General features: G+C 39.8%; 24 non-coding genes and 2 pseudogenes across 24 annotated transcripts; all 26 read right to left on the reverse strand.

Annotated features, from left to right (window-relative positions):
- Positions 1-1,159: 1,159 nt before the first annotated feature.
- On the reverse strand, positions 1,160-1,278 carry LOC141308222 (5S ribosomal RNA). The gene has a single exon (XR_012347145.1). It is a non-coding gene; the product is annotated as a 5S ribosomal RNA (ribosomal RNA).
- Positions 1,279-1,362: 84 nt separating this feature from the next.
- On the reverse strand, positions 1,363-1,481 carry LOC141306641 (5S ribosomal RNA). Its single transcript, XR_012345599.1, has one exon. It is a non-coding gene; the product is annotated as a 5S ribosomal RNA (ribosomal RNA).
- A 1,613-nt stretch (positions 1,482-3,094) lies between these two features.
- On the reverse strand, positions 3,095-3,213 carry LOC141307121 (5S ribosomal RNA). Its single transcript, XR_012346076.1, has one exon. It is a non-coding gene; the product is annotated as a 5S ribosomal RNA (ribosomal RNA).
- Positions 3,214-3,297: 84 nt separating this feature from the next.
- LOC141307742 (5S ribosomal RNA) lies at positions 3,298-3,406 on the reverse strand (annotated as a pseudogene).
- An 84-nt stretch (positions 3,407-3,490) lies between these two features.
- LOC141308261 (5S ribosomal RNA) lies at positions 3,491-3,609 on the reverse strand. The gene has a single exon (XR_012347183.1). It is a non-coding gene; the product is annotated as a 5S ribosomal RNA (ribosomal RNA).
- An 832-nt stretch (positions 3,610-4,441) lies between these two features.
- LOC141307106 (5S ribosomal RNA) lies at positions 4,442-4,560 on the reverse strand. Its single transcript, XR_012346062.1, has one exon. It is a non-coding gene; the product is annotated as a 5S ribosomal RNA (ribosomal RNA).
- An 84-nt stretch (positions 4,561-4,644) lies between these two features.
- Positions 4,645-4,763, reverse strand: LOC141308223 (5S ribosomal RNA). The gene has a single exon (XR_012347146.1). It is a non-coding gene; the product is annotated as a 5S ribosomal RNA (ribosomal RNA).
- An 84-nt stretch (positions 4,764-4,847) lies between these two features.
- On the reverse strand, positions 4,848-4,966 carry LOC141308262 (5S ribosomal RNA). The gene has a single exon (XR_012347184.1). It is a non-coding gene; the product is annotated as a 5S ribosomal RNA (ribosomal RNA).
- A 3,081-nt stretch (positions 4,967-8,047) lies between these two features.
- Positions 8,048-8,166, reverse strand: LOC141306976 (5S ribosomal RNA). Its single transcript, XR_012345931.1, has one exon. It is a non-coding gene; the product is annotated as a 5S ribosomal RNA (ribosomal RNA).
- An 84-nt stretch (positions 8,167-8,250) lies between these two features.
- LOC141308181 (5S ribosomal RNA) lies at positions 8,251-8,369 on the reverse strand. Its single transcript, XR_012347104.1, has one exon. It is a non-coding gene; the product is annotated as a 5S ribosomal RNA (ribosomal RNA).
- An 84-nt stretch (positions 8,370-8,453) lies between these two features.
- LOC141307145 (5S ribosomal RNA) lies at positions 8,454-8,572 on the reverse strand. The gene has a single exon (XR_012346099.1). It is a non-coding gene; the product is annotated as a 5S ribosomal RNA (ribosomal RNA).
- Positions 8,573-12,317: 3,745 nt separating this feature from the next.
- On the reverse strand, positions 12,318-12,436 carry LOC141306978 (5S ribosomal RNA). The gene has a single exon (XR_012345933.1). It is a non-coding gene; the product is annotated as a 5S ribosomal RNA (ribosomal RNA).
- An 84-nt stretch (positions 12,437-12,520) lies between these two features.
- LOC141308183 (5S ribosomal RNA) lies at positions 12,521-12,639 on the reverse strand. Its single transcript, XR_012347105.1, has one exon. It is a non-coding gene; the product is annotated as a 5S ribosomal RNA (ribosomal RNA).
- Positions 12,640-12,723: 84 nt separating this feature from the next.
- On the reverse strand, positions 12,724-12,842 carry LOC141306642 (5S ribosomal RNA). Its single transcript, XR_012345600.1, has one exon. It is a non-coding gene; the product is annotated as a 5S ribosomal RNA (ribosomal RNA).
- Positions 12,843-13,592: 750 nt separating this feature from the next.
- Positions 13,593-13,711, reverse strand: LOC141306979 (5S ribosomal RNA). Its single transcript, XR_012345934.1, has one exon. It is a non-coding gene; the product is annotated as a 5S ribosomal RNA (ribosomal RNA).
- An 84-nt stretch (positions 13,712-13,795) lies between these two features.
- On the reverse strand, positions 13,796-13,904 carry LOC141307743 (5S ribosomal RNA; annotated as a pseudogene).
- An 84-nt stretch (positions 13,905-13,988) lies between these two features.
- Positions 13,989-14,107, reverse strand: LOC141308263 (5S ribosomal RNA). The gene has a single exon (XR_012347185.1). It is a non-coding gene; the product is annotated as a 5S ribosomal RNA (ribosomal RNA).
- An 832-nt stretch (positions 14,108-14,939) lies between these two features.
- LOC141307707 (5S ribosomal RNA) lies at positions 14,940-15,058 on the reverse strand. Its single transcript, XR_012346657.1, has one exon. It is a non-coding gene; the product is annotated as a 5S ribosomal RNA (ribosomal RNA).
- An 84-nt stretch (positions 15,059-15,142) lies between these two features.
- On the reverse strand, positions 15,143-15,261 carry LOC141308224 (5S ribosomal RNA). Its single transcript, XR_012347147.1, has one exon. It is a non-coding gene; the product is annotated as a 5S ribosomal RNA (ribosomal RNA).
- Positions 15,262-15,345: 84 nt separating this feature from the next.
- On the reverse strand, positions 15,346-15,464 carry LOC141308264 (5S ribosomal RNA). Its single transcript, XR_012347186.1, has one exon. It is a non-coding gene; the product is annotated as a 5S ribosomal RNA (ribosomal RNA).
- A 4,521-nt stretch (positions 15,465-19,985) lies between these two features.
- On the reverse strand, positions 19,986-20,104 carry LOC141306980 (5S ribosomal RNA). Its single transcript, XR_012345935.1, has one exon. It is a non-coding gene; the product is annotated as a 5S ribosomal RNA (ribosomal RNA).
- Positions 20,105-20,188: 84 nt separating this feature from the next.
- Positions 20,189-20,307, reverse strand: LOC141308185 (5S ribosomal RNA). Its single transcript, XR_012347107.1, has one exon. It is a non-coding gene; the product is annotated as a 5S ribosomal RNA (ribosomal RNA).
- An 84-nt stretch (positions 20,308-20,391) lies between these two features.
- Positions 20,392-20,510, reverse strand: LOC141307146 (5S ribosomal RNA). Its single transcript, XR_012346100.1, has one exon. It is a non-coding gene; the product is annotated as a 5S ribosomal RNA (ribosomal RNA).
- A 1,527-nt stretch (positions 20,511-22,037) lies between these two features.
- On the reverse strand, positions 22,038-22,156 carry LOC141306981 (5S ribosomal RNA). The gene has a single exon (XR_012345937.1). It is a non-coding gene; the product is annotated as a 5S ribosomal RNA (ribosomal RNA).
- An 84-nt stretch (positions 22,157-22,240) lies between these two features.
- Positions 22,241-22,359, reverse strand: LOC141308186 (5S ribosomal RNA). Its single transcript, XR_012347108.1, has one exon. It is a non-coding gene; the product is annotated as a 5S ribosomal RNA (ribosomal RNA).
- Positions 22,360-22,443: 84 nt separating this feature from the next.
- LOC141307147 (5S ribosomal RNA) lies at positions 22,444-22,562 on the reverse strand. The gene has a single exon (XR_012346102.1). It is a non-coding gene; the product is annotated as a 5S ribosomal RNA (ribosomal RNA).
- Positions 22,563-23,021: the final 459 nt, after the last annotated feature.

The raw sequence follows: 23,021 nt of genomic DNA on the forward strand, positions 1-23,021 counted from the left end.
CTCTAAGATTAGCAACTCCTCAATCCAACAGTTTGGTGACTGTCCGTTGTTTGTAATGCTGCTCTCTTATGCAGTTCTACTTCCTGCTTCCTGTCATGTGTCTAGTCACATGACAGGCCAACCATCCATTTATGAAAGACACATACACTTAAAATGTTAAGAGTAATAAAATGGCCTAAAAAACATGTAAAACACTTAAAACTCTATAATACATTTAAATGATTGTAATAAATAGAGCGGTAAAACACGTCTTTCTAAAAACCAGCATATTATATAAATAGTGAAGAAAAGGCAAAAGCTTACAGCACCTGAAATCTATTTGAACCAATCTTCTTTTATGTCTCTTTCTTTTAACCACTAGTCATCTCTCACAGTTAAATCTGACCCCATTTTAGTCTTGTAACTCGGCTGATTACAGCACCTGGTACTCCCTGGCGGTCTCCCATCCAAGTGTAACAATCGGCCTTATCAGCCGAGTTACAAGACTAAAATGGGATCAGATTTAACTGTGAGAGATGACTAGTGGTTAAAAGAATGAGACATAAAAGAAGATTGGTTTAAATAGATTTGATGTATTTACAAGGTTCACATAAAAGACTTTAAAACAACACGATAAAACTAGGTAAACTCTGTTAAAAGAATACAGTTCATTTGTCCATACCCTAAAACAGTCCAAGAATCCCAGTGTGTTGATAAGTCCAACGTGAGTGTCCACCAGTGCATGTACAATCAACAGAAAGTTTAATCCAAAGTTTGCAGGTGGTGAATGGAAAGGTGAGCTCTAAGATTAGCAACTCCTCAATCCAACAGTTTGGTGACTGTCCGTTGTTTGTAATGCTGCTCTCTTATGCAGTTCTACTTCCTGCTTCCTGTCATGTGTCTAGTCACATAACAGGCCAACCATCCATTTATGAAAGACACATACACTTAAAATGTTAAGAGTAATAAAATGGCCTAAAAAACATGTAAAACACTTAAAACTCTATAATACATTTAAATGATTGTAATAAATAGAGCGCTAAAACACGTCTTTCTAAAAGCCAGCATATTATATAAATAGTGTATGGCCGTAAGCGAGGATTGCTCCAAAAAGTGGGCTATTTAAAGATCAGCCTCCGTAAAAGCCAGCATATTATATAAATAGTGAAGAAAAGGCAAAAGCTTACAGCACCTGGTATTCCCAGGCGGTCTCCCATCCAAGTACTAACCAGGCCCGACGCTGCTTAGCTTCCGAGATCAGACGAGATCGGGCACTCTCAGCGCGGTATGGCCGTAAGCGAGGGTTGCTCCAAAAAGTGGGCTATTTAAAGATCAGCCTCCGTAAAAGCCAGCATATTATATAAATAGTGAAGAAAAGGCAAAAGCTTACAGCACCTGGTATTCCCAGGCGGTCTCCCACCCAAGTACTAACCAGGCCCGACGCTGCTTAGCTTCCGAGATCAGACGAGATCGGGCGCTCTCAGCGCAGTATGGCCATAAGCGATGGCTGCTCCAAAAAGTGGGCTATTTAAAGATCAGCCTCCGTAAAAGCCAGCATATTATATAAATAGTGAAGAAAAGGCAAAAGCTTACAGCACCTGGTATTTCCTGGCGGTCTCCCATCCAAGTGTAACAATCAGCCTTATCAGCCGAGTTACAAGACTAAAATGGGATCAGATTTAACTGTGAGAGATGACTAGTGGTTAAAAGAATGAGACATAAAAGAAGATTGGTTTAAATAGATTTGGTGTATTTACAAGGTTCACATAAAAGACTTTAAAACAACACGATAAAACTAGGTAAACTCTGTTAAAAGAATACAGTTCATTTGTCCATACCCTAAAACAGTCCAAGAATCCCAGTGTGTTGATAAGTCCAACGTGAGTGTCCACCAGTGCATGTACAATCAACAGAAAGTTTAATCCAAAGTTTGCAGGTGGTGAATGGAAAGGTGAGCTCTAAGATTAGCAACTCCTCAATCCAACAGTTTGGTGACTGTCCGTTGTTTGTAATGCTGCTCTCTTATGCAGTTCTACTTCCTGCTTCCTGTCATGTGTCTAGTCACATGACAGGCTAACCATCCATTTATGAAAGACACATACACTTAAAATGTTAAGAGTAATAAAATGGCCTAAAAAACATGTAAAACACTTAAAACTCTATAATACATTTAAATGATTGTAATAAATAGAGCGCTAAAACACGTCTTTCTAAAAGCCAGCATATTATATAAATAGTGAAGAAAAGGCAAAAGCTTACAGCACCTGAAATCTATTTGAACCAATCTTCTTTTATGTCTCTTTCTTTTAACCACTAGTCATCTCTCACAGTTAAATCTGACCCCATTTTAGTCTTGTAACTCGGCTGATTACAGCACCTGGTACTTCCTGGCGGTCTCCCATCCAAGTGTAACAATCGGCCTTATCAGCCGAGTTACAAGACTAAAATGGGATCAGATTTAACTGTGAGAGATGACTAGTGGTTAAAAGAATGAGACATAAAAGAAGATTGGTTTAAATAGATTTGGTGTATTTACAAGGTTCACATAAAAGACTTTAAAACAACACGATAAAACTAGGTAAACTCTGTTAAAAGAATACAGTTCATTTGTCCATACCCTAAAACAGTCCAAGAATCCCAGTGTGTTGATAAGTCCAACGTGAGTGTCCACCAGTGCATGTACAATCAACAGAAAGTTTAATCCAAAGTTTGCAGGTGGTGAATGGAAAGGTGAGCTCTAAGATTAGCAACTCCTCAATCCAACAGTTTGGTGACTGTCCGTTGTTTGTAATGCTGCTCTCTTATGCAGTTCTACTTCCTGCTTCCTGTCATGTGTCTAGTCACATAACAGGCCAACCATCCATTTATGAAAGACACATACACTTAAAATGTTAAGAGTAATAAAATGGCCTAAAAAACATGTAAAACACTTAAAACTCTATAATACATTTAAATGATTGTAATAAATAGAGCGCTAAAACACGTCTTTCTAAAAGCCAGCATATTATATAAATAGTGTATGGCCGTAAGCGAGGATTGCTCCAAAAAGTGGGCTATTTAAAGATCAGCCTCCGTAAAAGCCAGCATATTATATAAATAGTGAAGAAAAGGCAAAAGCTTACAGCACCTGGTATTCCCAGGAGGTCTCCCATCCAAGTACCAACCAGGCCCCACGCGGCTTAGCTTCCGAGATCAGACGAGATCGGGCGCTCTCAGCGCGGTATGGCCGTAAGCGAGGATTGCTCCAAAAAGTGGGCTATTTAAAGATCAGCCTCCGTAAAAGCCAGCATATTATATAAATAGTGAAGAAAAGGCAAAAGCTTACAGCACCTGGTATTCCCAGGCGGTCTCCCATCCAAGTACTAACCAGGCCCGACGCTGCTTAGCTTCCGAGATCAGGCACTCTCAGCGCGGTATGGCCGTAAGCGAGGGTTGCTCCAAAAAGTGGGCTATTTAAAGATCAGCCTCCGTAAAAGCCAGCATATTATATAAATAGTGAAGAAAAGGCAAAAGCTTACAGCACCTGGTATTCCCAGGCGGTCTCCCACCCAAGTACTAACCAGGCCCGACGCTGCTTAGCTTCCGAGATCAGACGAGATCGGGCGCTCTCAGCGCGGTATGGCCATAAGCGATGGCTGCTCCAAAAAGTGGGCTATTTAAAGATCAGCCTCCGTAAAAGCCAGCATATTATATAAATAGTGAAGAAAAGGCAAAAGCTTACAGCACCTGGTATTTCCTGGCGGTCTCCAATCCAAGTGTAACAATCGGCCTTATCAGCCGAGTTACAAGACTAAAATGGGGTCAGATTTAACTGTGAGAGATGACTAGTGGTTAAAAGAATGAGACAAAAGAAGATTGGTTCAAATAGATTTGGTGTATTTACAAGGTTCACATAAAAGACTTTAAAACAACACGATAAAACTAGGTAAACTCTGTTAAAAGAATACAGTTCATTTGTCCAAACCCTAAAACAGTCCAAGAATCCCAGTGTGTTGATAAGTCCAACGTGAGTGTCCACCAGTGCATGTACAATCAACAGAAAGTTTAATCCAAAGTTTGCAGGTGGTGAATGGAAAGGTGAGCTCTAAGATTAGCAACTCCTCAATCCAACAGTTTGGTGACTGTCCGTTGTTTGTAATGCTGCTCTCTTATGCAGTTCTACTTCTTGCTTCCTGTCATGTGTCTAGTCACATAACAGGCCAACCATCCATTTATGAAAGACACATACACTTAAAATGTTAAGAGTAATAAAATGGCCTAAAAAACATGTAAAACACTTAAAACTCTATAATACATTTAAATGATTGTAATAAATAGAGCGCTAAAACACGTCTTTCTAAAAGCTAGCATATTATATAAATAGTGTATGGCCGTAAGCGAGGATTGCTCCAAAAAGTGGGCTATTTAAAGATCAGCCTCCGTAAAAGCCAGCATATTATATAAATAGTGAAGAAAAGGCAAAAGCTTACAGCACCTGGTATTCCCAGCAGGTCTCCCATCCAAGTACTAACCAGGCCCCACGCGGCTTAGCTTCCGAGATCAGACGAGATCGGGCGCTCTCAGCGCGGTATGGCCGTAAGCGAGGATTGCTCCAAAAAGTGGGCTATTTAAAGATCAGCCTCCGTAAAAGCCAGCATATTATATAAATAGTGAAGAAAAGGCAAAAGCTTACAGCACCTGGTATTCCCAGGCGGTCTCCCATCCAAGTACTAACCAGGCCCGACGCTGCTTAGCTTCCGAGATCAGACGAGATCGGGCACTCTCAGCGCGGTATGGCCGTAAGCGAGGGTTGCTCCAAAAAGTGGGCTATTTAAAGATCAGCCTCCGTAAAAGCCAGCATATTATATAAATAGTGAAGAAAAGGCAAAAGCTTACAGCACCTGGTATTCCCAGGCGGTCTCCCACCCAAGTACTAACCAGGCCCGACGCTGCTTAGCTTCCGAGATCAGACGAGATCGGGCGCTCTCAGCGCGGTATGGCCATAAGCGATGGCTGCTCCAAAAAGTGGGCTATTTAAAGATCAGCCTCCGTAAAAGCCAGCATATTATATAAATAGTGAAGAAAAGGCAAAAGCTTACAGCACCTGGTATTTCCTGGCGGTCTCCAATCCAAGTGTAACAATCGGCCTTATCAGCCGAGTTACAAGACTAAAATGGGGTCAGATTTAACTGTGAGAGATGACTAGTGGTTAAAAGAATGAGACAAAAGAAGATTGGTTCAAATAGATTTGGTATATTTATAAGGTTCACATAAAAGACTTTAAAACAACACGATAAAACTAGGTAAACTCTGTTAAAAGAATACAGTTCATTTGTCCAAACCCTAAAACAGTCCAAGAATCCCAGTGTGTTGATAAGTCCAACGTGAGTGTCCACCAGTGCATGTACAATCAACAGAAAGTTTAATCCAAAGTTTGCAGGTGGTGAATGGAAAGGTGAGCTCTAAGATTAGCAACTCCTCAATCCAACAGTTTGGTGACTGTCCGTTGTTTGTAATGCTGCTCTCTTATGCAGTTCTACTTCCTGCTTCCTGTCATGTGTCTAGTCACATGACAGGCCAACCATCCATTTATGAAAGACACATACACTTAAAATGTTAAGAGTAATAAAATGGCCTAAAAAACATGTAAAACACTTAAAACTCTATAATACATTTAAATGATTGTAATAAATAGAGCGGTAAAACACGTCTTTCTAAAAACCAGCATATTATATAAATAGTGAAGAAAAGGCAAAAGCTTACAGCACCTGAAATCTATTTGAACCAATCTTCTTTTATGTCTCTTTCTTTTAACCACTAGTCATCTCTCACAGTTAAATCTGACCCCATTTTAGTCTTGTAACTCGGCTGATTACAGCACCTGGTACTCCCTGGCGGTCTCCCATCCAAGTGTAACAATCGGCCTTATCAGCTGAGTTACAAGACTAAAATGGGGTCAGATTTAACTGTGAGAGATGACTAGTGGTTAAAATAATGAGACAAAATAAGATTGTTTCAAATAGATTTGGTGTATTTACAAGGTTCACATAAAAGACTTTAAAACAACACGATAAAACTAGGTAAACTCTGTTAAAAGAATACAGTTAATTTGTCCAAACCCTAAAAAAGTCCAAGAATCCCAGTGTGTTGATAAGTCCAACGTGAGTGTCCACCAGTGCATGTACAATCAACAGAAAGTTTAATCCAAAGTTTGCAGGTGGTGAATGGAAAGGTGAGCTCTAAGATTAGCAACTCCTCAATCCAACAGTTTGGTGACTGTCCGTTGTTTGTAATGCTGCTCTCTTATGCAGTTCTACTTCCTGCTTCCTGTCATGTGTCTAGTCACATGACAGGCCAACCATCCATTTATGAAAGACACATACACTTAAAATGTTAAGAGTAATAAAATGGCCTAAAAAACATGTAAAACACTTAAAACACTATAATACATTTAAATGATTGTAATAAATAGAGCGGTAAAACACGTCTTTCTAAAAACCAGCATATTATATAAATAGTGAAGAAAAGGCAAAAGCTTACAGCACCTGAAATCTATTTGAACCAATCTTCTTTTATGTCTCTTTCTTTTAACCACTAGTCATCTCTCACAGTTAAATCTGACCCCATTTTAGGCTTGTAACTCGGCTGATTACAGCACCTGGTACTCCCTGGCGGTCTCCCATCCAAGTGTAACAATCGGCCTTATCAGCCGAGTTACAAGACTAAAATGGGGTCAGATTTAACTGTGAGAGATGACTAGTGGTTAAAAGAATGAGACAAAAGAAGATTGGTTCAAATAGATTTGGTGTATTTACAAGGTTCACATAAAAGACTTTAAAACAACACGATAAAACTAGGTAAACTCTGTTAAAAGAATACAGTTCATTTGTCCAAACCCTAAAACAGTCCAAGAATCCCAGTGTGTTGATAAGTCCAACGTGAGTGTCCACCAGTGCATGTACAATCAACAGAAAGTTTAATCCAAAGTTTGCAGGTGGTGAATGGAAAGGTGAGCTCTAAGATTAGCAACTCCTCAATCCAACAGTTTGGTGACTGTCCGTTGTTTGTAATGCTGCTCTCTTATGCAGTTCTACTTCCTGCTTCCTGTCATGTGTCTAGTCACATGACAGGCCAACCATCCATTTATGAAAGACACATACACTTAAAATGTTAAGAGTAATAAAATGGCCTAAAAAACATGTAAAACACTTAAAACTCTATAATACATTTAAATGATTGTAATAAATAGAGCGGTAAAACACGTCTTTCTAAAAACCAGCATATTATATAAATAGTGAAGAAAAGGCAAAAGCTTACAGCACCTGAAATCTATTTGAACCAATCTTCTTTTATGTCTCTTTCTTTTAACCACTAGTCATCTCTCACAGTTAAATCTGACCCCATTTTAGTCTTGTAACTCGGCTGATTACAGCACCTGGTACTCCCTGGCGGTCTCCCATCCAAGTGTAACAATCGGCCTTATCAGCCGAGTTACAAGACTAAAATGGGATCAGATTTAACTGTGAGAGATGACTAGTGGTTAAAAGAATGAGACATAAAAGAAGATTGGTTTAAATAGATTTGGTGTATTTACAAGGTTCACATAAAAGACTTTAAAACAACACGATAAAACTAGGTAAACTCTGTTAAAAGAATACAGTTCATTTGTCCATACCCTAAAACAGTCCAAGAATCCCAGTGTGTTGATAAGTCCAACGTGAGTGTCCACCAGTGCATGTACAATCAACAGAAAGTTTAATCCAAAGTTTGCAGGTGGTGAATGGAAAGGTGAGCTCTAAGATTAGCAACTCCTCAATCCAACAGTTTGGTGACTGTCCGTTGTTTGTAATGCTGCTCTCTTATGCAGTTCTACTTCCTGCTTCCTGTCATGTGTCTAGTCACATAACAGGCCAACCATCCATTTATGAAAGACACATACACTTAAAATGTTAAGAGTAATAAAATGGCCTAAAAAACATGTAAAACACTTAAAACTCTATAATACATTTAAATGATTGTAATAAATAGAGCGCTAAAACACGTCTTTCTAAAAGCCAGCATATTATATAAATAGTGAAGAAAAGGCAAAAGCTTACAGCACCTGGTATTCCCAGGCGGTCTCCCATCCAAGTACTAAACAGGCCCGACGCGGCTTAGCTTCCGAGATCAGACGAGATCGGGCGCTCTCAGCGCGGTATGGCCGTAAGCGAGGATTGCTCCAAAAAGTGGGCTATTTAAAGATCAGCCTCCGTAAAAGCCAGCATATTATATAAATAGTGAAGAAAAGGCAAAAGCTTACAGCACCTGGTATTCCCAGGCGGTCTCCCAACCAAGTACTAACCAGGCCCGACGCTGCTTAGCTTCCGAGATCAGACGAGATCGGGCGCTCTCAGCGCGGTATGGCCGTAAGCGAGGGTTGCTCCAAAAAGTGGGCTATTTAAAGATCAGCCTCCGTAAAAGCCAGCATATTATATAAATAGTGAAGAAAAGGCAAAAGCTTACAGCACCTGGTATTGCCAGGCGGTCTCCCACCCAAGTACTAACCAGGCCCGACGCTGCTTAGCTTCCGAGATCAGACGAGATCGGGCGCTCTCAGCGCGGTATGGCCGTAAGCGAGGGTTGCTCCAAAAAGTGGGCTATTTAAAGGTCAGCCTCCGTAAAAGCCAGCATATTATATAAATAGTGAAGAAAAGGCAAAAGCTTACAGCACCTGGTATTTCCTGGCGGTCTCCAATCCAAGTGTAACAATCGGCCTTATCAGCCGAGTTACAAGACTAAAATGGGGTCAGATTTAACTGTGAGAGATGACTAGTGGTTAAAAGAATGAGACAAAAGAAGATTGGTTCAAATAGATTTGGTGTATTTACAAGGTTCACATAAAAGACTTTAAAACAACACGATAAAACTAGGTAAACTCTGTTAAAAGAATACAGTTCATTTGTCCATACCCTAAAACAGTCCAAGAATCCCAGTGTGTTGATAAGTCCAACGTGAGTGTCCACCAGTGCATGTACAATCAACAGAAAGTTTAATCCAAAGTTTGCAGGTGGTGAATGGAAAGGTGAGCTCTAAGATTAGCAACTCCTCAATCCAACAGTTTGGTGACTGTCCGTTGTTTGTAATGCTGCTCTCTTATGCAGTTCTACTTCCTGCTTCCTGTCATGTGTCTAGTCACATGACAGGCCAACCATCCATTTATGAAAGACACATACACTTAAAATGTTAAGAGTAATAAAATGGCCTAAAAAACATGTAAAACACTTAAAACTCTATAATACATTTAAATGATTGTAATAAATAGAGCGCTAAAACACGTCTTTCTAAAAGCCAGCATATTATATAAATAGTGAAGAAAAGGCAAAAGCTTACAGCACCTGGTATTTCCTGGCGGTCTCCAATCCAAGTGTAACAATCGGCCTTATCAGCCGAGTTACAAGACTAAAATGGGGTCAGATTTAACTGTGAGAGATGACTAGTGGTTAAAAGAATGAGACAAAAGAAGATTGGTTCAAATAGATTTGGTGTATTTATAAGGTTCACATAAAAGACTTTAAAACAACACGATAAAACTAGGTAAACTCTGTTAAAAGAATACAGTTCATTTGTCCAAACCCTAAAACAGTCCAAGAATCCCAGTGTGTTGATAAGTCCAACGTGAGTGTCCACCAGTGCATGTACAATCAACAGAAAGTTTAATCCAAAGTTTGCAGGTGGTGAATGGAAAGGTGAGCTCTAAGATTAGCAACTCCTCAATCCAACAGTTTGGTGACTGTCCGTTGTTTGTAATGCTGCTCTCTTATGCAGTTCTACTTCCTGCTTCCTGTCATGTGTCTAGTCACATGACAGGCCAACCATCCATTTATGAAAGACACATACACTTAAAATGTTAAGAGTAATAAAATGGCCTAAAAAACATGTAAAACACTTAAAACTCTATAATACATTTAAATGATTGTAATAAATAGAGCGGTAAAACACGTCTTTCTAAAAACCAGCATATTATATAAATAGTGAAGAAAAGGCAAAAGCTTACAGCACCTGAAATCTATTTGAACCAATCTTCTTTTATGTCTCTTTCTTTTAACCACTAGTCATCTCTCACAGTTAAATCTGACCCCATTTTAGTCTTGTAACTCGGCTGATTACAGCACCTGGTACTCCCTGGCGGTCTCCCATCCAAGTGTAACAATCGGCCTTATCAGCTGAGTTACAAGACTAAAATGGGGTCAGATTTAACTGTGAGAGATGACTAGTGGTTAAAATAATGAGACAAAATAAGATTGTTTCAAATAGATTTGGTGTATTTACAAGGTTCACATAAAAGACTTTAAAACAACACGATAAAACTAGGTAAACTCTGTTAAAAGAATACAGTTCATTTGTCCAAACCCTAAAAAAGTCCAAGAATCCCAGTGTGTTGATAAGTCCAACGTGAGTGTCCACCAGTGCATGTACAATCAACAGAAAGTTTAATCCAAAGTTTGCAGGTGGTGAATGGAAAGGTGAGCTCTAAGATTAGCAACTCCTCAATCCAACAGTTTGGTGACTGTCCGTTGTTTGTAATGCTGCTCTCTTATGCAGTTCTACTTCCTGCTTCCTGTCATGTGTCTAGTCACATGACAGGCCAACCATCCATTTATGAAAGACACATACACTTAAAATGTTAAGAGTAATAAAATGGCCTAAAAAACATGTAAAACACTTAAAACACTATAATACATTTAAATGATTGTAATAAATAGAGCGGTAAAACACGTCTTTCTAAAAACCAGCATATTATATAAATAGTGAAGAAAAGGCAAAAGCTTACAGCACCTGAAATCTATTTGAACCAATCTTCTTTTATGTCTCTTTCTTTTAACCACTAGTCATCTCTCACAGTTAAATCTGACCCCATTTTAGGCTTGTAACTCGGCTGATTACAGCACCTGGTACTCCCTGGCGGTCTCCCATCCAAGTGTAACAATCGGCCTTATCAGCCGAGTTACAAGACTAAAATGGGGTCAGATTTAACTGTGAGAGATGACTAGTGGTTAAAAGAATGAGACAAAAGAAGATTGGTTCAAATAGATTTGGTGTATTTACAAGGTTCACATAAAAGACTTTAAAACAACACGATAAAACTAGGTAAACTCTGTTAAAAGAATACAGTTCATTTGTCCAAACCCTAAAACAGTCCAAGAATCCCAGTGTGTTGATAAGTCCAACGTGAGTGTCCACCAGTGCATGTACAATCAACAGAAAGTTTAATCCAAAGTTTGCAGGTGGTGAATGGAAAGGTGAGCTCTAAGATTAGCAACTCCTCAATCCAACAGTTTGGTGACTGTCCGTTGTTTGTAATGCTGCTCTCTTATGCAGTTCTACTTCCTGCTTCCTGTCATGTGTCTAGTCACATGACAGGCCAACCATCCATTTATGAAAGACACATACACTTAAAATGTTAAGAGTAATAAAATGGCCTAAAAAACATGTAAAACACTTAAAACTCTATAATACATTTAAATGATTGTAATAAATAGAGCGGTAAAACACGTCTTTCTAAAAACCAGCATATTATATAAATAGTGAAGAAAAGGCAAAAGCTTACAGCACCTGAAATCTATTTGAACCAATCTTCTTTTATGTCTCTTTCTTTTAACCACTAGTCATCTCTCACAGTTAAATCTGACCCCATTTTAGTCTTGTAACTCGGCTGATTACAGCACCTGGTACTCCCTGGCGGTCTCCCATCCAAGTGTAACAATCGGCCTTATCAGCCGAGTTACAAGACTAAAATGGGATCAGATTTAACTGTGAGAGATGACTAGTGGTTAAAAGAATGAGACATAAAAGAAGATTGGTTTAAATAGATTTGGTGTATTTACAAGGTTCACATAAAAGACTTTAAAACAACACGATAAAACTAGGTAAACTCTGTTAAAAGAATACAGTTCATTTGTCCATACCCTAAAACAGTCCAAGAATCCCAGTGTGTTGATAAGTCCAACGTGAGTGTCCACCAGTGCATGTACAATCAACAGAAAGTTTAATCCAAAGTTTGCAGGTGGTGAATGGAAAGGTGAGCTCTAAGATTAGCAACTCCTCAATCCAACAGTTTGGTGACTGTCCGTTGTTTGTAATGCTGCTCTCTTATGCAGTTCTACTTCCTGCTTCCTGTCATGTGTCTAGTCACATAACAGGCCAACCATCCATTTATGAAAGACACATACACTTAAAATGTTAAGAGTAATAAAATGGCCTAAAAAACATGTAAAACACTTAAAACTCTATAATACATTTAAATGATTGTAATAAATAGAGCGCTAAAACACGTCTTTCTAAAAGCCAGCATATTATATAAATAGTGAATAAAAGGCAAAAGCTTACAGCACCTGGTATTCCCAGGCGGTCTCCCATCCAAGTACTAAACAGGCCCGACGCGGCTTAGCTTCCGAGATCAGACGAGATCGGGCGCTCTCAGCGCGGTATGGCCGTAAGCGAGGATTGCTCCAAAAAGTGGGCTATTTAAAGATCAGCCTCCGTAAAAGCCAGCATATTATATAAATAGTGAAGAAAAGGCAAAAGCTTACAGCACCTGGTATTCCCAGGCGGTCTCCCAACCAAGTACTAACCAGGCCCGACGCTGCTTAGCTTCCGAGATCAGACGAGATCGGGCGCTCTCAGCGCGGTATGGCCGTAAGCGAGGGTTGCTCCAAAAAGTGGGCTATTTAAAGATCAGCCTCCGTAAAAGCCAGCATATTATATAAATAGTGAAGAAAAGGCAAAAGCTTACAGCACCTGGTATTCCCAGGCGGTCTCCCACCCAAGTACTAACCAGGCCCGACGCTGCTTAGCTTCCGAGATCAGACGAGATCGGGCGCTCTCAGCGCAGTATGGCCATAAGCGATGGCTGCTCCAAAAAGTGGGCTATTTAAAGATCAGCCTCCGTAAAAGCCAGCATATTATATAAATAGTGAAGAAAAGGCAAAAGCTTACAGCACCTGGTATTTCCTGGCGGTCTCCCATCCAAGTGTAACAATCAGCCTTATCAGCCGAGTTACAAGACTAAAATGGGATCAGATTTAACTGTGAGAGATGACTAGTGGTTAAAAGAATGAGACATAAAAGAAGATTGGTTTAAATAGATTTGGTGTATTTACAAGGTTCACATAAAAGACTTTAAAACAACACGATAAAACTAGGTAAACTCTGTTAAAAGAATACAGTTCATTTGTCCATACCCTAAAACAGTCCAAGAATCCCAGTGTGTTGATAAGTCCAACGTGAGTGTCCACCAGTGCATGTACAATCAACAGAAAGTTTAATCCAAAGTTTGCAGGTGGTGAATGGAAAGGTGAGCTCTAAGATTAGCAACTCCTCAATCCAACAGTTTGGTGACTGTCCGTTGTTTGTAATGCTGCTCTCTTATGCAGTTCTACTTCCTGCTTCCTGTCATGTGTCTAGTCACATGACAGGCTAACCATCCATTTATGAAAGACACATACACTTAAAATGTTAAGAGTAATAAAATGGCCTAAAAAACATGTAAAACACTTAAAACTCTATAATACATTTAAATGATTGTAATAAATAGAGCGCTAAAACACGTCTTTCTAAAAGCCAGCATATTATATAAATAGTGAAGAAAAGGCAAAAGCTTACAGCACCTGGTATTCCCAGGCGGTCTCCCATCCAAGTACTAAACAGGCCCGACGCGGCTTAGCTTCCGAGATCAGACGAGATCGGGCGCTCTCAGCGCGGTATGGCCGTAAGCGAGGATTGCTCCAAAAAGTGGGCTATTTAAAGATCAGCCTCTGTAAAAGCCAGCATATTATATAAATAGTGAAGAAAAGGCAAAAGCTTACAGCACCTGGTATTCCCAGGCGGTCTCCCATCCAAGTACTAACCAGGCCCGACGCTGCTTAGCTTCCGAGATCAGGCACTCTCAGCGCGGTATGGCCGTAAGCGAGGGTTGCTCCAAAAAGTGGGCTATTTAAAGATCAGCCTCCGTAAAAGCCAGCATATTATATAAATAGTGAAGAAAAGGCAAAAGCTTACAGCACCTGGTATTCCCAGGCGGTCTCCCACCCAAGTACTAACCAGGCCCGACGCTGCTTAGCTTCCGAGATCAGACGAGATCGGGCGCTCTCAGCGCGGTATGGCCATAAGCGATGGCTGCTCCAAAAAGTGGGCTATTTAAAGATCAGCCTCCGTAAAAGCCAGCATATTATATAAATAGTGAAGAAAAGGCAAAAGCTTACAGCACCTGGTATTTCCTGGCGGTCTCCAATCCAAGTGTAACAATCGGCCTTATCAGCCGAGTTACAAGACTAAAATGGGGTCAGATTTAACTGTGAGAGATGACTAGTGGTTAAAAGAATGAGACAAAAGAAGATTGGTTCAAATAGATTTGGTGTATTTACAAGGTTCACATAAAAGACTTTAAAACAACACGATAAAACTAGGTAAACTCTGTTAAAAGAATACAGTTCATTTGTCCAAACCCTAAAACAGTCCAAGAATCCCAGTGTGTTGATAAGTCCAACGTGAGTGTCCACCAGTGCATGTACAATCAACAGAAAGTTTAATCCAAAGTTTGCAGGTGGTGAATGGAAAGGTGAGCTCTAAGATTAGCAACTCCTCAATCCAACAGTTTGGTGACTGTCCGTTGTTTGTAATGCTGCTCTCTTATGCAGTTCTACTTCTTGCTTCCTGTCATGTGTCTAGTCACATAACAGGCCAACCATCCATTTATGAAAGACACATACACTTAAAATGTTAAGAGTAATAAAATGGCCTAAAAAACATGTAAAACACTTAAAACTCTATAATACATTTAAATGATTGTAATAAATAGAGCGCTAAAACACGTCTTTCTAAAAGCCAGCATATTATATAAATAGTGTATGGCCGTAAGCGAGGATTGCTCCAAAAAGTGGGCTATTTAAAGATCAGCCTCCGTAAAAGCCAGCATATTATATAAATAGTGAAGAAAAGGCAAAAGCTTACAGCAACTGGTATTCCCAGCAGGTCTCCCATCCAAGTACTAACCAGGCCCCACGCGGCTTAGCTTCCGAGATCAGACGAGATCGGGCGCTCTCAGCACGGTATGGCCGTAAGCGAGGATTGCTCCAAAAAGTGGGCTATTTAAAGATCAGCCTCCGTAAAAGCCAGCATATTATATAAATAGTGAAGAAAAGGCAAAAGCTTACAGCACCTGGTATTCCCAGGCGGTCTCCCATCCAAGTACTAACCAGGCCCGACGCTGCTTAGCTTCCGAGATCAGACGAGATCGGGCACTCTCAGCGCGGTATGGCCGTAAGCGAGGGTTGCTCCAAAAAGTGGGCTATTTAAAGATCAGCCTCCGTAAAAGCCAGCATATTATATAAATAGTGAAGAAAAGGCAAAAGCTTACAGCACCTGGTATTCCCAGGCGGTCTCCCACCCAAGTACTAACCAGGCCCGACGCTGCTTAGCTTCCGAGATCAGACGAGATCGGGCGCTCTCAGCGCGGTATGGCCATAAGCGATGGCTGCTCCAAAAAGTGGGCTATTTAAAGATCAGCCTCCGTAAAAGCCAGCATATTATATAAATAGTGAAGAAAAGGCAAAAGCTTACAGCACCTGGTATTTCCTGGCGGTCTCCAATCCAAGTGTAACAATCGGCCTTATCAGCCGAGTTACAAGACTAAAATGGGGTCAGATTTAACTGTGAGAGATGACTAGTGGTTAAAATAATGAGACAAAAGAAGATTGGTTCAAATAGATTTGGTGTATTTACAAGGTTCACATAAAAGACTTTAAAACAACACGATAAAACTAGGTAAACTCTGTTAAAAGAATACAGTTCATTTGTCCAAACCCTAAAACAGTCCAAGAATCCCAGTGTGTTGATAAGTCCAACGTGAGTGTCCACCAGTGCATGTACAATCAACAGAAAGTTTAATCCAAAGTTTGCAGGTGGTGAATGGAAAGGTGAGCTCTAAGATTAGCAACTCCTCAATCCAACAGTTTGGTGACTGTCCGTTGTTTGTAATGCTGCTCTCTTATGCAGTTCTACTTCCTGCTTCCTGTCATGTGTCTAGTCACATGACAGGCCAACCATCCATTTATGAAAGACACATACACTTAAAATGTTAAGAGTAATAAAATGGCCTAAAAAACATGTAAAACACTTAAAACACTATAATACATTTAAATGATTGTAATAAATAGAGCGGTAAAACACGTCTTTCTAAAAACCAGCATATTATATAAATATTGAAGAAAAGGCAAAAGCTTACAGCACCTGAAATCTATTTGAACCAATCTTCTTTTATGTCTCTTTCTTTTAACCACTAGTCATCTCTCACAGTTAAATCTGACCCCATTTTAGGCTTGTAACTCGGCTGATTACAGCACCTGGTACTCCCTGGCGGTCTCCCATCCAAGTGTAACAATCGGCCTTATCAGCCGAGTTACAAGACTAAAATGGGGTCAGATTTAACTGTGAGAGATGACTAGTGGTTAAAAGAATGAGACAAAAGAAGATTGGTTTAAATAGATTTGGTGTATTTACAAGGTTCACATAAAAGACTTTAAAACAACACGATAAAACTAGGTAAACTCTGTTAAAAGAATACAGTTCATTTGTCCATACCCTAAAACAGTCCAAGAATCCCAGTGTGTTGATAAGTCCAACGTGAGTGTCCACCAGTGCATGTACAATCCACAGAAAGTTTAATCCAAAGTTTGCAGGTGGTGAATGGAAAGGTGAGCTCTAAGATTAGCAACTCCTCAATCCAACAGTTTGGTGACTGTCCGTTGTTTGTAATGCTGCTCTCTTATGCAGTTCTACTTCCTGCTTCCTGTCATGTGTCTAGTCACATGACAGGCCAACCATCCATTTATGAAAGACACATACACTTAAAATGTTAAGAGTAATAAAATGGCCTAAAAAACATGTAAAACACTTAAAACTCTATAATACATTTAAATGATTGTAATAAATAGAGCGCTAAAACACGTCTTTCTAAAAGCCAGCATATTATATAAATAGTGAAGAAAAGGCAAAAGCTTACAGCACCTGGTATTTCCTGGCGGTCTCCAATCCAAGTGTAACAATCGGCCTTATCAGCCGAGTTACAAGACTAAAATGGGGTCAGATTTAACTGTGAGAGATGACTAGTGGTTAAAAGAATGAGACAAAAGAAGATTGGTTCAAATAGATTTGGTGTATTTATAAGGTTCACATAAAAGACTTTAAAACAACACGATAAAACTAGGTAAACTCTGTTAAAAGAATACAGTTCATTTGTCCAAACCCTAAAACAGTCCAAGAATCCCAGTGTGTTGATAAGTCCAACGTGAGTGTCCACCAGTGCATGTACAATCAACAGAAAGTTTAATCCAAAGTTTGCAGGTGGTGAATGGAAAGGTGAGCTCTAAGATTAGCAACTCCTCAATCCAACAGTTTGGTGACTGTCCGTTGTTTGTAATGCTGCTCTCTTATGCAGTTCTACTTCCTGCTTCCTGTCATGTGTCTAGTCACATGACAGGCCAACCATCCATTTATGAAAGACACATACACTTAAAATGTTAAGAGTAATAAAATGGCCTAAAAAACATGTAAAACACTTAAAACTCTATAATACATTTAAATGATTGTAATAAATAGAGCGGTAAAACACGTCTTTCTAAAAACCAGCATATTATATAAATAGTGAAGAAAAGGCAAAAGCTTACAGCACCTGAAATCTATTTGAACCAATCTTCTTTTATGTCTCTTTCTTTTAACCACTAGTCATCTCTCACAGTTAAATCTGACCCCATTTTAGTCTTGTAACTCGGCTGATTACAGCACCTGGTACTCCCTGGCGGTCTCCCATCCAAGTGTAACAATCGGCCTTATCAGCTGAGTTACAAGACTAAAATGGGGTCAGATTTAACTGTGAGAGATGACTAGTGGTTAAAATAATGAGACAAAATAAGATTGTTTCAAATAGATTTGGTGTATTTACAAGGTTCACATAAAAGACTTTAAAACAACACGATAAAACTAGGTAAACTCTGTTAAAAGAATACAGTTCATTTGTCCAAACCCTAAAAAAGTCCAAGAATCCCAGTGTGTTGATAAGTCCAACGTGAGTGTCCACCAGTGCATGTACAATCAACAGAAAGTTTAATCCAAAGTTTGCAGGTGGTGAATGGAAAGGTGAGCTCTAAGATTAGCAACTCCTCAATCCAACAGTTTGGTGACTGTCCGTTGTTTGTAATGCTGCTCTCTTATGCAGTTCTACTTCCTGCTTCCTGTCATGTGTCTAGTCACATGACAGGCCAACCATCCATTTATGAAAGACACATACACTTAAAATGTTAAGAGTAATAAAATGGCCTAAAAACATGTAAAACACTTAAAACACTATAATACATTTAAATGATTGTAATAAATAGAGCGGTAAAACACGTCTTTCTAAAAACCAGCATATTATATAAATAGTGAAGAAAAGGCAAAAGCTTACAGCACCTGAAATCTATTTGAACCAATCTTCTTTTATGTCTCTTTCTTTTAACCACTAGTCATCTCTCACAGTTAAATCTGACCCCATTTTAGGCTTGTAACTCGGCTGATTACAGCACCTGGTACTCCCTGGCGGTCTCCCATCCAAGTGTAACAATCGGCCTTATCAGCCGAGTTACAAGACTAAAATGGGGTCAGATTTAACTGTGAGAGATGACTAGTGGTTAAAAGAATGAGACAAAAGAAGATTGGTTCAAATAGATTTGGTGTATTTACAAGGTTCACATAAAAGACTTTAAAACAACACGATAAAACTAGGTAAACTCTGTTAAAAGAATACAGTTCATTTGTCCAAACCCTAAAACAGTCCAAGAATCCCAGTGTGTTGATAAGTCCAACGTGAGTGTCCACCAGTGCATGTACAATCAACAGAAAGTTTAATCCAAAGTTTGCAGGTGGTGAATGGAAAGGTGAGCTCTAAGATTAGCAACTCCTCAATCCAACAGTTTGGTGACTGTCCGTTGTTTGTAATGCTGCTCTCTTATGCAGTTCTACTTCCTGCTTCCTGTCATGTGTCTAGTCACATGACAGGCCAACCATCCATTTATGAAAGACACATACACTTAAAATGTTAAGAGTAATAAAATGGCCTAAAAAACATGTAAAACACTTAAAACTCTATAATACATTTAAATGATTGTAATAAATAGAGCGGTAAAACACGTCTTTCTAAAAACCAGCATATTATATAAATAGTGAAGAAAAGGCAAAAGCTTACAGCACCTGAAATCTATTTGAACCAATCTTCTTTTATGTCTCTTTCTTTTAACCACTAGTCATCTCTCACAGTTAAATCTGACCCCATTTTAGTCTTGTAACTCGGCTGATTACAGCACCTGGTACTCCCTGGCGGTCTCCCATCCAAGTGTAACAATCGGCCTTATCAGCCGAGTTACAAGACTAAAATGGGATCAGATTTAACTGTGAGAGATGACTAGTGGTTAAAAGAATGAGACATAAAAGAAGATTGGTTTAAATAGATTTGGTGTATTTACAAGGTTCACATAAAAGACTTTAAAACAACACGATAAAACTAGGTAAACTCTGTTAAAAGAATACAGTTCATTTGTCCATACCCTAAAACAGTCCAAGAATCCCAGTGTGTTGATAAGTCCAACGTGAGTGTCCACCAGTGCATGTACAATCAACAGAAAGTTTAATCCAAAGTTTGCAGGTGGTGAATGGAAAGGTGAGCTCTAAGATTAGCAACTCCTCAATCCAACAGTTTGGTGACTGTCCGTTGTTTGTAATGCTGCTCTCTTATGCAGTTCTACTTCCTGCTTCCTGTCATGTGTCTAGTCACATAACAGGCCAACCATCCATTTATGAAAGACACATACACTTAAAATGTTAAGAGTAATAAAATGGCCTAAAAAACATGTAAAACACTTAAAACTCTATAATACATTTAAATGATTGTAATAAATAGAGCGCTAAAACACGTCTTTCTAAAAGCCAGCATATTATATAAATAGTGAAGAAAAGGCAAAAGCTTACAGCACCTGGTATTCCCAGGCGGTCTCCCATCCAAGTACTAAACAGGCCCGACGCGGCTTAGCTTCCGAGATCAGACGAGATCGGGCGCTCTCAGCGCGGTATGGCCGTAAGCGAGGATTGCTCCAAAAAGTGGGCTATTTAAAGATCAGCCTCCGTAAAAGCCAGCATATTATATAAATAGTGAAGAAAAGGCAAAAGCTTACAGCACCTGGTATTCCCAGGCGGTCTCCCAACCAAGTACTAACCAGGCCCGACGCTGCTTAGCTTCCGAGATCAGACGAGATCGGGCGCTCTCAGCGCGGTATGGCCGTAAGCGAGGGTTGCTCCAAAAAGTGGGCTATTTAAAGATCAGCCTCCGTAAAAGCCAGCATATTATATAAATAGTGAAGAAAAGGCAAAAGCTTACAGCACCTGGTATTGCCAGGCGGTCTCCCACCCAAGTACTAACCAGGCCCGACGCTGCTTAGCTTCCGAGATCAGACGAGATCGGGCGCTCTCAGCGCGGTATGGCCGTAAGCGAGGGTTGCTCCAAAAAGTGGGCTATTTAAAGGTCAGCCTCCGTAAAAGCCAGCATATTATATAAATAGTGAAGAAAAGGCAAAAGCTTACAGCACCTGGTATTTCCTGGCGGTCTCCAATCCAAGTGTAACAATCGGCCTTATCAGCCGAGTTACAAGACTAAAATGGGGTCAGATTTAACTGTGAGAGATGACTAGTGGTTAAAAGAATGAGACAAAAGAAGATTGGTTCAAATAGATTTGGTGTATTTACAAGGTTCACATAAAAGACTTTAAAACAACACGATAAAACTAGGTAAACTCTGTTAAAAGAATACAGTTCATTTGTCCAAACCCTAAAACAGTCCAAGAATCCCAGTGTGTTGATAAGTCCAACGTGAGTGTCCACCAGTGCATGTACAATCAACAGAAAGTTTAATCCAAAGTTTGCAGGTGGTGAATGGAAAGGTGAGCTCTAAGATTAGCAACTCCTCAATCCAACAGTTTGGTGACTGTCCGTTGTTTGTAATGCTGCTCTCTTATGCAGTTCTACTTCCTGCTTCCTGTCATGTGTCTAGTCACATGACAGGCCAACCATCCATTTATGAAAGACACATACACTTAAAATGTTAAGAGTAATAAAATGGCCTAAAAAACATGTAAAACACTTAAAACTCTATAATACATTTAAATGATTGTAATAAATAGAGCGGTAAAACACGTCTTTCTAAAAACCAGCATATTATATAAATAGTGAAGAAAAGGCAAAAGCTTACAGCACCTGAAATCTATTTGAACCAATCTTCTTTTATGTCTCTTTCTTTTAACCACTAGTCATCTCTCACAGTTAAATCTGACCCCATTTTAGTCTTGTAACTCGGCTGATTACAGCACCTGGTACTCCCTGGCGGTCTCCCATCCAAGTGTAACAATCGGCCTTATCAGCCGAGTTACAAGACTAAAATGGGATCAGATTTAACTGTGAGAGATGACTAGTGGTTAAAAGAATGAGACATAAAAGAAGATTGGTTTAAATAGATTTGGTGTATTTACAAGGTTCACATAAAAGACTTTAAAACAACACGATAAAACTAGGTAAACTCTGTTAAAAGAATACAGTTCATTTGTCCATACCCTAAAACAGTCCAAGAATCCCAGTGTGTTGATAAGTCCAACGTGAGTGTCCACCAGTGCATGTACAATCAACAGAAAGTTTAATCCAAAGTTTGCAGGTGGTGAATGGAAAGGTGAGCTCTAAGATTAGCAACTCCTCAATCCAACAGTTTGGTGACTGTCCGTTGTTTGTAATGCTGCTCTCTTATGCAGTTCTACTTCCTGCTTCCTGTCATGTGTCTAGTCACATAACAGGCCAACCATCCATTTATGAAAGACACATACACTTAAAATGTTAAGAGTAATAAAATGGCCTAAAAAACATGTAAAACACTTAAAACTCTATAATACATTTAAATGATTGTAATAAATAGAGCGCTAAAACACGTCTTTCTAAAAGCCAGCATATTATATAAATAGTGAAGAAAAGGCAAAAGCTTACAGCACCTGGTATTCCCAGGCGGTCTCCCATCCAAGTACTAAACAGGCCCGACGCGGCTTAGCTTCCGAGATCAGACGAGATCGGGCGCTCTCAGCGCGGTATGGCCGTAAGCGAGGATTGCTCCAAAAAGTGGGCTATTTAAAGATCAGCCTCCGTAAAAGCCAGCATATTATATAAATAGTGAAGAAAAGGCAAAAGCTTACAGCACCTGGTATTCCCAGGCGGTCTCCCAACCAAGTACTAACCAGGCCCGACGCTGCTTAGCTTCCGAGATCAGACGAGATCGGGCGCTCTCAGCGCGGTATGGCCGTAAGCGAGGGTTGCTCCAAAAAGTGGGCTATTTAAAGATCAGCCTCCGTAAAAGCCAGCATATTATATAAATAGTGAAGAAAAGGCAAAAGCTTACAGCACCTGGTATTGCCAGGCGGTCTCCCACCCAAGTACTAACCAGGCCCGACGCTGCTTAGCTTCCGAGATCAGACGAGATCGGGCGCTCTCAGCGCGGTATGGCCGTAAGCGAGGGTTGCTCCAAAAAGTGGGCTATTTAAAGGTCAGCCTCCGTAAAAGCCAGCATATTATATAAATAGTGAAGAAAAGGCAAAAGCTTACAGCACCTGGTATTTCCTGGCGGTCTCCAATCCAAGTGTAACAATCGGCCTTATCAGCCGAGTTACAAGACTAAAATGGGGTCAGATTTAACTGTGAGAGATGACTAGTGGTTAAAAGAATGAGACAAAAGAAGATTGGTTCAAATAGATTTGGTGTATTTACAAGGTTCACATAAAAGACTTTAAAACAACACGATAAAACTAGGTAAACTCTGTTAAAAGAATACAGTTCATTTGTCCAAACCCTAAAACAGTCCAAGAATCCCAGTGTGTTGATAAGTCCAACGTGAGTGTCCACCAGTGCATGTACAATCAACAGAAAGTTTAATCCAAAGTTTGCAGGTGGTGAATGGAAAGGTGAGCTCTAAG

Source organism: Garra rufa, unplaced genomic scaffold (genome assembly GCF_049309525.1).
Source record: "Garra rufa unplaced genomic scaffold, GarRuf1.0 hap1_unplaced_002, whole genome shotgun sequence".
NCBI lineage: Eukaryota > Metazoa > Chordata > Actinopteri > Cypriniformes > Cyprinidae > Garra > Garra rufa.